General features: G+C 42.2%; 1 protein-coding gene across 1 annotated transcript in view; it reads right to left on the reverse strand.

Moving 5' to 3' along the window:
- The window catches only part of LOC128340283 (formin-1-like), a 35,269-nt gene extending 29,848 nt beyond the window's left edge, over positions 1-5,421 (reverse strand). The window contains exon 1 of the mRNA XM_053285242.1: positions 5,225-5,421. The gene's annotated coding sequence lies outside the window, so the exon portion shown is untranslated. The remainder of the gene's footprint in view (positions 1-5,224) is intronic.
- Between the last annotated feature and the right edge of the window lie 4,191 nt (positions 5,422-9,612).

Raw genomic sequence — 9,612 nt, forward strand, 5'->3', positions numbered from 1 at the left:
AAACCGAACCCGGGGGGGGGGGGTTCGAGGGGTGCTGGACCAAATTGGCTCAGTCCAGTTTTAGTCTGGTCTGGACTCGAACCGAACTGGGTCAGCCGGTTCTGTGCACACCTCTAGTTAGCGACTGAGTTTCATGGGGAGGGGATTTCATCTGTCAGCCTCAGTTATGACAAGAGCAAGTGTCAGCCCAGTGCTGACATATTCACTTCCCAAGACAACAGCTTCACTTTTCGAGCCAGGGATCCTTGACCTGGTTGGTGTGAAATAGGATTTATTAATAATAATGTGTGATAATAATGCTCACACATCTGTGCAAGATGTGCTAAAGTAATCCTTCTTGTTCCCAATTGTGCTGAAGAGAATTCAAGAGTTCACTATTGATTTTTACACTGATGTGGGCAAACTGTTGTCACATGCAAATACAATTAGCAAGAAGCATAAAGCCAATAGCTTTGTATCATCAGGGATTATGGATTGTAGTAGCCTGAAGATAACAACTGGAAAACACTAGGCCTGCAGAACTAGTGATCTACATTAGGGGCCAAATAAACAAAACTGAAGGGTTGTTAAACACTTAGCAGGCCAAAATGGTGGCCTGAGTTACCTCGGAGAATAATAAATTGTGTAGGCCTGTTTACAATGCAGCCTTCAGGAAAAATTCAGAATGCCCCTTCTGTGTCCCTCTCAATTTTTTTTTTCCTGGTGCCACCACTGATTTGGTGGTGTGAGAAGTGTCTCTGCAAAAGCTCTTGCACCGTTGAAGTAATGGAAATACCAAGTCTTAGAATGCTTGGAGAATGCAGCTTGGGGTTGTTAACACTCGGCTAAATAAACATTGGTCTGGCCCATTATAAAGCAGCTCTTTATATCCAGAATACTATCTTTCAAATCCCTTTGAACTCTGGAATGATTCAGAGCAAATATTGCAGATGATATGTGGGTTGTTGCACCCTTTGGCACATTGAAAATGTGTACAGTTGAAAAATATACCCACATAGCAGAGCTGCTGAGAGTATTTTTGTGAGAAGGAGCAAGAACTGGACCCCGCCCCCTTCCCTTTCAGTAAAGCGTGGATGCACCAGCAGGTGGGTGATAGGAATTTGTCCAGGCAATGTTTTGCACATGCTCACTGTGTATGTTGAGTAGGAGGTAAAATTCAAAACAAAGAAAGGTGAGTGCTGTACTTGAGAAGTAATCAAGGCTCCTCCGTCTCCTTAACTAAGGGCTGTAGGAGACCATTTCCAATCCCTGGACAGCAGTGCTGTGGAATCCTGCAGCTGCCGTTAGAATTCTTCTTAGCTTTCAATTGTTCCTCCTCATTACAACTAGTCTGCAGATTAATATGCAGATCACTCACTGTATCTGGTCTGAATTTGATCAGAGAAGCAGTGCTGGAGAAGGAGTTTTTAAACCACCTATTTGCTCTTAATTACCCCCCCCCCCCGAAGCTGCTTTTACCCCCACACCAGAGGGAAAAAAGCCTATATTTTTTTCTATGGGCTAGCAGTTTCAGAAGGCAATTTAGATTAAGAAAACTATGCATGGAGAAAGGATTAATCCCTCTTCCTCAGCACTGCTGTTTGATCATATTCAGAACAACCCATAGCTATTTTTATGTAAATAGGAAAAACTTTGGAATATCTGGCCACAAATCTCCCACATCACATGCAGTTTGGCCTGTGACAGGATGTGGAATTTGTAAAGTGAAAAAAAAGAAATATTTTGGTGTAGCAGGGGGGAGTTTGTTATGGAAGTCAAGATGGATGGATATTAACATCACTTATTTTAATCAAGTTCTAAATTTGTAATGCATACTTTTCTGCCCATCCTCTGAGGTCATCTGGTTACTCTTTTGCACCACTATCATTCAAGTGTGGTTGGTAGCAATGTGTGAAATAGTCTTTTCCACAGTAGTACCTAGTTTATGGAACTCCCTGCCTCATGATCAGGCAAGCTCCATCCATCAACTGCTGAAAGCCTCTTTTTCCCAGCAGACATTTCATCTCCCTGGTAGCTAAGTTTGTTGCAATATTACCCCCACCACATCCAAGGCAATTATATTTTTGTTATGATTGTTGGCTGCTTTGGTCATACTGTATTGGGATGGAAAAGTAAGATATGCATTTTAAAATAGTTAAATCATAAATTTTCTTAACAAGCTTGCACACTAACTGGTTTCTATATCATTTAAACCTAGTGCTTTGCAACTAGATTGAACCTTTGTACAATCTAGAAGCATAATCCAAAACCTTTGGTCAAGAATGCCCATTTTGCACTACAAAACCATCTGGACAAGAGACAGATATCAGTTAGGATCTGTCTTTATACACAGAAGGATACTAAGCCACATCATGTACTTGAAGAATAAAGCTACAACCCTATATGCATTTATTTGGAAGTAAGTCCCACTGAACAAAGTGAGCTTTACTCCCAAGTAAACATACATAAGACCCCCCAGAAATCAATGCCCAGAAATTTCCAGAAACAAAGGCTAGAAGTTACTGGGCAAAACTGTGAACGCTTTCTCACAGTTGTGTGAGACGGCATGAAGGCGGGTGGCAGGGAAGGCAGCAGAAGCTTCCCCACAGACAATCTGGGTGGGAGATCTAGGTGCACGGATCATGCCCCTGGAGAGTCCACAGTTGCCACAGGCAGTGTGTGGTTCGGGACGCGATGTCCCAGCCCCCAGAAATCCCACAATGTACTGTGCGAGTGTGGGGCGGTGCATTGTGGAGATCTCCCCAGCAACAGGCAGGGACTTGTCAGTGCTTCAGCACTGGCTGAAAGCAGCCGGCGCTGACACATAGTCAGGTAAACAGGGTAAAGGGAGCGCTTTGGGTCAGAACCTCATTTCAGAGCCCGGCTTCTTAGCCAGATTGGCTCCCAGCGGTCCCCACAGGCAGCAAAGCCTAGGCTTAGCTGCCCTAGTCCAGTCTTGGCTGCTCATGAGAACAGCTTCTGTGTTTCTTAATGAAATGGGAAGCAAATGTCCATGCTGCTTAGTTGGTGGGGTCATAAATATTCATAATTTGACATCTGAACACATTGCATAAAATAGGTAATAAAAATTAACCATGTGGGTTCAGTTAATATTTCCAGCAAGATACAGGATGGCCTTTCCTGGATCATAGTACCTCTGATGACTTGTTGGTCCCGGAGTCCAACAGGAAACCCACAACAATAAATACAACACATTATTTTGCCCCAATCCCATAGAGTGCATGTGGAGCAGCCAAGGCTGAACACATCTGGAGTCCTTTTAAAAAGCTACTAAAGTCCTGCAATTTGTTGTTTTGTTGGGAAGAAAGAGTCTAAATCCAAGCTCTACAAACAGCCAAGCACTGGGATTTTCGCTTTTAATAAAGGACTCTCCATCCACACAGCCCTGTCGGCTGAATGCAAGACATGAACCTAGGCACACAGAGCACTACCTGCCTCCCTCAACCACTGCTCCCTCCACTACCTTCTCTTACCCTCTCATATAGTTATTGTTACCTTTATATCCCACTGTTCCTCCAAGGAACCCAGAGTCTACATTATCTCACAACAACCCTATAGGGTATGTTAAGCTGAGAGATAAGTGACTCACCCAGAGTCACCCAGTGAGTTTCATGGCTGGACTTGATTTGATTTGAACTTGGGTGTTTGGCCTATGAGTGGTAGTTGCTGACCACTATTCAGGACAATAGGAACACATTTGGGTCAGAACAAAATATTACACTATGAGGAGCCCAGACAGGGTGTGTATTTGGCCTGAATTTCAAATAAACATGCCAGGGCGGGCGGGGAGTTGGTGGTGTATTTTGATTGGAGTTGTGAGGAACTCCTCTGTGGAGCCCTGTGGGGAAAATGCTGTTAGCCACTCTGAGCTGTCAGAAAGAGTGGGATAGAAATCTAACAAATGAATCTCTGTGTGCGCGTGTGTATGCATATGCAGTCAGCAGTGGAAGTAGCAATCAACTGGTGGTGGGGGGGGTCTAGGGCTCCCCTCCCCATATTTTCTCTGCTGCCCAAGTTAACAGTTTTGAAATAACTGAATGTTGCTTGAGTGTCTTTAAAAGGTCAGATAAGCTGCCCCCTACTTTTTTGGAAGCCCCTATAAACGTTAGGGTTGGCTATGGGCCTGAGTAGCAATCTACTAAACTACCCATCACATTTCAAGCCCTGTTTTGCTGTTTTCTTTTCCTTCGTCATCTAATTTTGCTAAATCTGATGATGCTTTTTTTTTTGCCTAATTCATTTTTGCATTCCGTTCTCTGAGGATGCTATGGCTACAGACATATGCAACCTCATCCCCTGTTTTATGTATCCTTGACTGACAGTGAAGTAGATACATGTAACTGAACACAAGACATCTATACAGCAAGACAGTGGCAGAATAAGGATTACTATTGCATGCCCTTTTTATTCTTAAACTGGTGCTCTTTCCACTGGACTTTATTGTCTGCTGACACTCTCTTTATGTTGCCTGCATTCTAGCAAGTGCTTGGGGGTTTGGCACAACTGGAAGGAGCTAGGAAGCAAACATATTTTTGCATGTAAATTGTATGTCAAGAGATCCTTTTGCACCAGCTTTTTAGTGGTTAAGAAACTATATTTGTCCTGTTTGTATGATACTCGGGGACATGCAAATGTTGTCATTCAAAGCAGGGCTGGGAGTGGCTTCTTCTTTAGCACCTTGAGTGTTAACAGATTGCTCGAAAACTGTAAACATTAATCATGTGCTCTCTGCTTGGCAACCCCACTACAGGAGGAAGGGGCTTTGCAGCTCTTTAAAGCTGCCCTAAGGGCAAATTGCAGCAACCTCTGCCTTTAGCTTTCTCACTATACTAAGCTACAGTGACAAAATAAAGCCACCCTCCCCCCCACTCCCCGGTACAGCTTTAATTAGTGAACAAGAAAGATAACCCTGCCACATCTTGCATTAGTGGATGCGGCTAATACGAGCTGCAAGGCAAAGTGTGCATGGTGGGGGTCGCCAAGACAGGGAAGAGATCACAGATGTTTTTGGAAAGAAGCCGAAGGAGATGTCAATACGGATTTCCTCTCTTCTCGGTAACTGAAGTGGCCAGTATGAAAAAGGTTGATGAAAACGTTGATGGAGAGTGGAGAGACAGAGAGAAGTTTGCTTCCCCCCAAGAAGATATCCTTATTTTGGCAAGGAGCGACACTGCAGGGAGGTTGATAGAATTAGCCACAGACAGACAAATCAGCGCTTATTTACCTTTTTGAGAAGTGCAGCCCTCCCTGGGCTCAGCTATTGCCGCTGCTGCAGGTGCAAGGGGGAGAGAGGATGCCCGGTTCTGCTTCAGGACCTGCTACTGCGACTGCCTGCTGCTAATCCACATCCCCCTTCCCCGCCCGGCAGCCGATAGTGAGGATGCTGCCGCCTCACATTTAAAACCCCCTGCCCCTTAAGACTCTCACCTTCTAGGCTCATTCTCAACGAAAGAGCCGGTGCGTGTGTGCGGCAGCTTCACAGAGGGAAACTGACAGGACCACTGACCAATCTGGAGACACAGCCGTCTCCCGGCTTGATTAGGAAACCAATAGCACAGCAGCGGAGGACACCAGCCAAACCAATGAAGGAAAGGTGCAGGGGGTGACAGACCCCAGAATAGAGACAGGCACGCAGCCACCCATGGACTCCAGGGGATATTTCAGCATGGGACATATTCACAGGGAGTTATTAAACTCGCTTCCCCCACCCTGTCTGTTTCTGCAGTCCTCCCCCCGTTCTCTTACATAAGGGCTTTTGTATGTTTGGAATCTTTCTTCAGGACAAGTCGTGTCAACATATTAAATCACAAAAACGGAGGCTTATATCTTTTGATTTTGCAACTGGGAGGAGTAATCGGAGCAATTGGGGGAGATTGCTCTTCTACTGCTGATCTCACTGACTGCTTATTTTTATGCATTGCTCCATTGGACAAGCCACAGAAATGTCATCCTCTCATCAAATATCTGCTCCTCAAAAATTATCAGTTTAAGATGTGCAGCTTCATCAAATTTTACAGTATTATTTATAAGGTGTAGAAAGTACATGTTAAGTGGTTTACAAAAAGGGAAGCAAACAGGTGGTGCCAAAGGAAGTTAGCACACTAGCTTTTAAAGCTATGTAATGTCAACACTTCACTCAAAAAACATTACACTTATAAAAAGTTATCAGGAATGTGCAACTACTAGATATTACATTTACTGTTCGTAATAGCACCAGAACTTTGAAAACAAGGTGTACATTGTTGGTTGCATACTCAATGCTTTATAATCCATATGCATCCTCAAAATAGTTCTGTGAAACAGGTCATTATTGTTCTTGTCTTACAGGGGCAGAGGGTGGGGAGGGAGTCAGGTGAAGACATATTGGCTGACAGCCGGATTAAATTAATGGGAGAAGTTAGTTGTAATAAACTAGTCCCACTGCAATGGAAACACTCATGAGTAACGTAGCCTGTATGTCAGCCAGTGACTTGTCCAAAGCCTGCCCTCACTCCAAGACTGTAGCTGAGGACAAATTTAAAGTAAAGGTAATAATCCAGAAAACTGTGTAATTAACTTCACATGTGGGTTGGAATTTTGGATGCCACCACAGATAGCACCAGTTTTGAAATAATAAGGTTCCAAAACCTATTCGTGATATGGCACTTTGAGCTGCTGTCCAAAGAAACTGTTTGGATTAGGGCCACAGTCTTTCAAAGAGCAGATATGCCATACAATCCAATGGGTCATCATCATCACTCAACTAACTCAATCAAATTGATGTTCATTTTAAGCCATGCCATTTCAAAGTTCAAACACAATAAGGGGAACCCAGAATTTTGATTTGTTTATTCTCCAGAGGCTTGATTCCTTCCAAGTACGGTTCAGTTAAACTTTCTGGAGGAAGTTGAGAAAAAGTTCAAATTTATAGTTTTCATAGCAACAACTGAATAATTTAACCTTCTGCCGGGAATTTAAAGAAATGGCTTTCAACGTTTCAAGAAAGTCTGTTATTACCTCTAGGCAGATTAAGAAAATAAAAAAGAGGGAGTAATACTCAAATACTGCTAAAAACAAGATGTCTCTCTCTAAGCATCACTCTCTAAGCAGACTGAGCCAGGAGGATAGGTCTTTGTAGGTGGCCTTAAGTTTGCCACAGCAGCACAAGTAACACTCAGTGTACCTGGTTCTGCTCCCTTAAGGAGTGTCACTCCCTTAACACAGTAGGTGAAGGTAGATCAGAAGACATGAATCAACAGAGAACCAAGGTAGTGTAAGCAGAAACTGACAGATGCAGAATTCAGTAAGCATCAAGTGAAGTAAAAGAGGCACTAAAATGTGTGTGGGGAAGGCAACCTGGTTCACATGGAGGCATGAAAAATGCTTTTTGTGAACACAAATCACCAGGCCACATGGACTGGATTACGGGGGATACAGTCAGGAATTCCAGGGTATGGAATAGGGTTGAGGGTCGTTTTACCATGCCTGATGACTGACCCTGTGTCGGGGCCAAAATATCAGTGTTGATATCTCAGTAAAACTTCTAAGGACTATGAAATGGGTACAGAGTTTGGATATGGAGAGTAGTTTTTGATTATAGTAAGTCAAATTATTTTGATTTAAGTGGGGAAATGTTTCATTACTATTTATTTATGCCATTTCTATCCTGCCCTTCCACTGACAATTGATATTAGGAGAGAAAATTATATATTCTGAGGGCTTAGAAAATGTTCAAGATGCTAAAATAAAAGTTCTCCTGACATATGCATCTTGAACAATGTATCTTGAACAACAAAATACGAGGCATGCTATGCTATGAACCATTATTACTCAATATATGCTAGTGACATATTAAAATCACAAGTTCAGTGGAAAAAAATGTCATTAAATATCTCTGTAATCTCTTTATTTTTCTGAATGTATGCATGCCACCCAAATCACACATCGGTCTTACAAACTGATATCATGAGGTCACTGTAAGGCTTACTACAATCTTACTGTTGTATATCTCCATCATCAAGTTCAGTCCTTTTGTAATTTATTATTTTCCAGAGGAAATAAACCACATGCATTTGTTCCCATAAAAATGAGGAAAGTCTATGTGCAAAGTAACCACCATGAAATGATTATGTCAATCAGCAATGTAGGGCACATGGCGAGCAAAACCTAATCTCTGAGAGGTTTCCCCTTCATCTGCACTCAGCTACATAATCAGCTTTTCATCTCAACATAGGATAAATGCAACCTGCCTGCTGCTTCATTTACCCTTATGGAGAGCTATGGTAGATTTGTGTTAGATTTATATGAATCAAGTAGCCACAGAGTTTGAATGAACCTGTATTGCCTTAAGTTACTCCCTGCTAACTGGGCAAAGAGGCACCTTATTAACTTGGTGATTCTCTTTATTTCACAAGGGGAGAGTAACTGGCCTTATCCAGCCCCAGCACAGCATCCCTCCAGTGGCTGTTGCTGGTGTCTATCTTATATTTCTTTTTAGACTGTAAGCCCTTTGGGGGCAGGGATCTATCTTATTTATTTATTTGTTTGTTTGTTTATTATTTCTCTGTGTAAACCGCTTTGGTAACTTTTGTCGAAAAGCGGTATATAAATATTTGTTGTTGTTGTTGTTAAGTTCCCAGAAGTGTTTCAAAAAGGGACAATGCTTCCTGATTCCAAAGTTCCACAACATGCAAAATGTGAAAAACAGTAATGGCATTTAATAGGCCAGGAAGACTACTGTTTTAGTAGTCTTATTAAAGTCTTTAGTAGTAGAGAGCCAGCGTGGTGTAGTGGTTAGAGTGCTGGACTAGGACCGGGGAGACCCGAGTTCAAATCCCCTTTCGGCCATGATACTAGCTGGGTGACTCTGGGCCAGTCACATCTCTCTCAGCCTAACCTACTTCACAGGGTTGTTGTGAAAGAGAAACTCAAGTATGTAGTACACCGCTCTGGGCTCCTTGGAGGAAGAGCGGGATATAAATGTAATAATAATAATAATTATTATTATTATATATGCTTACATAGTCATAGTCTTTATTTTGGTCTTTGACCAGCACAACAGCAAAACAAACAAAAATGGTTCAAACATTCTACTCCAACAAAATAATAGAAGTCTGTATAAAATTACTTAGTATAATAAGTAGAAGAAGCTAGAACTATGAACATAAAACTATATATAAAAGTTAGTCAACACTCAATATTTGCTTACAGGCAAGTCTCACTGAGTTCCTTGAGGGCTTGCTCCCAAGGAAGTATGCACGGGGTTGCACTGGAAGTGAAGTGGTTTTCGTTTTTACAGAACCAAGATAATTAATTGCCTAGATAGCAGATAGCAAATCGTTAATGGAAACAGCAGTTGTATTGATGAAGAGAAGTTATAGGAACACTATTTTATTCAGTACATTCAGAAATCTGAACAATGGTTGATCTGAACTGAATTGCATGGAATGAATTCGATTCAGTATGAAAACTTGAAGTTCCATGTAGCCATAGTCATGTTTATGAAAATGAATTGACTGTTTGCACACAGCTTCATCTCTTGCAGAAATATTAACTTGTCTGAGTAACAAAGCTCAAGTTCATGGCTCACAGAGACGTGATTTAAGCAGCAGCCTTATTTTACACAGCACAGTC

Source organism: Hemicordylus capensis, chromosome 1 (assembly GCF_027244095.1).
Source record: "Hemicordylus capensis ecotype Gifberg chromosome 1, rHemCap1.1.pri, whole genome shotgun sequence".
In the NCBI taxonomy this organism is placed as follows: Eukaryota; Metazoa; Chordata; class Lepidosauria; order Squamata; family Cordylidae; genus Hemicordylus; species Hemicordylus capensis.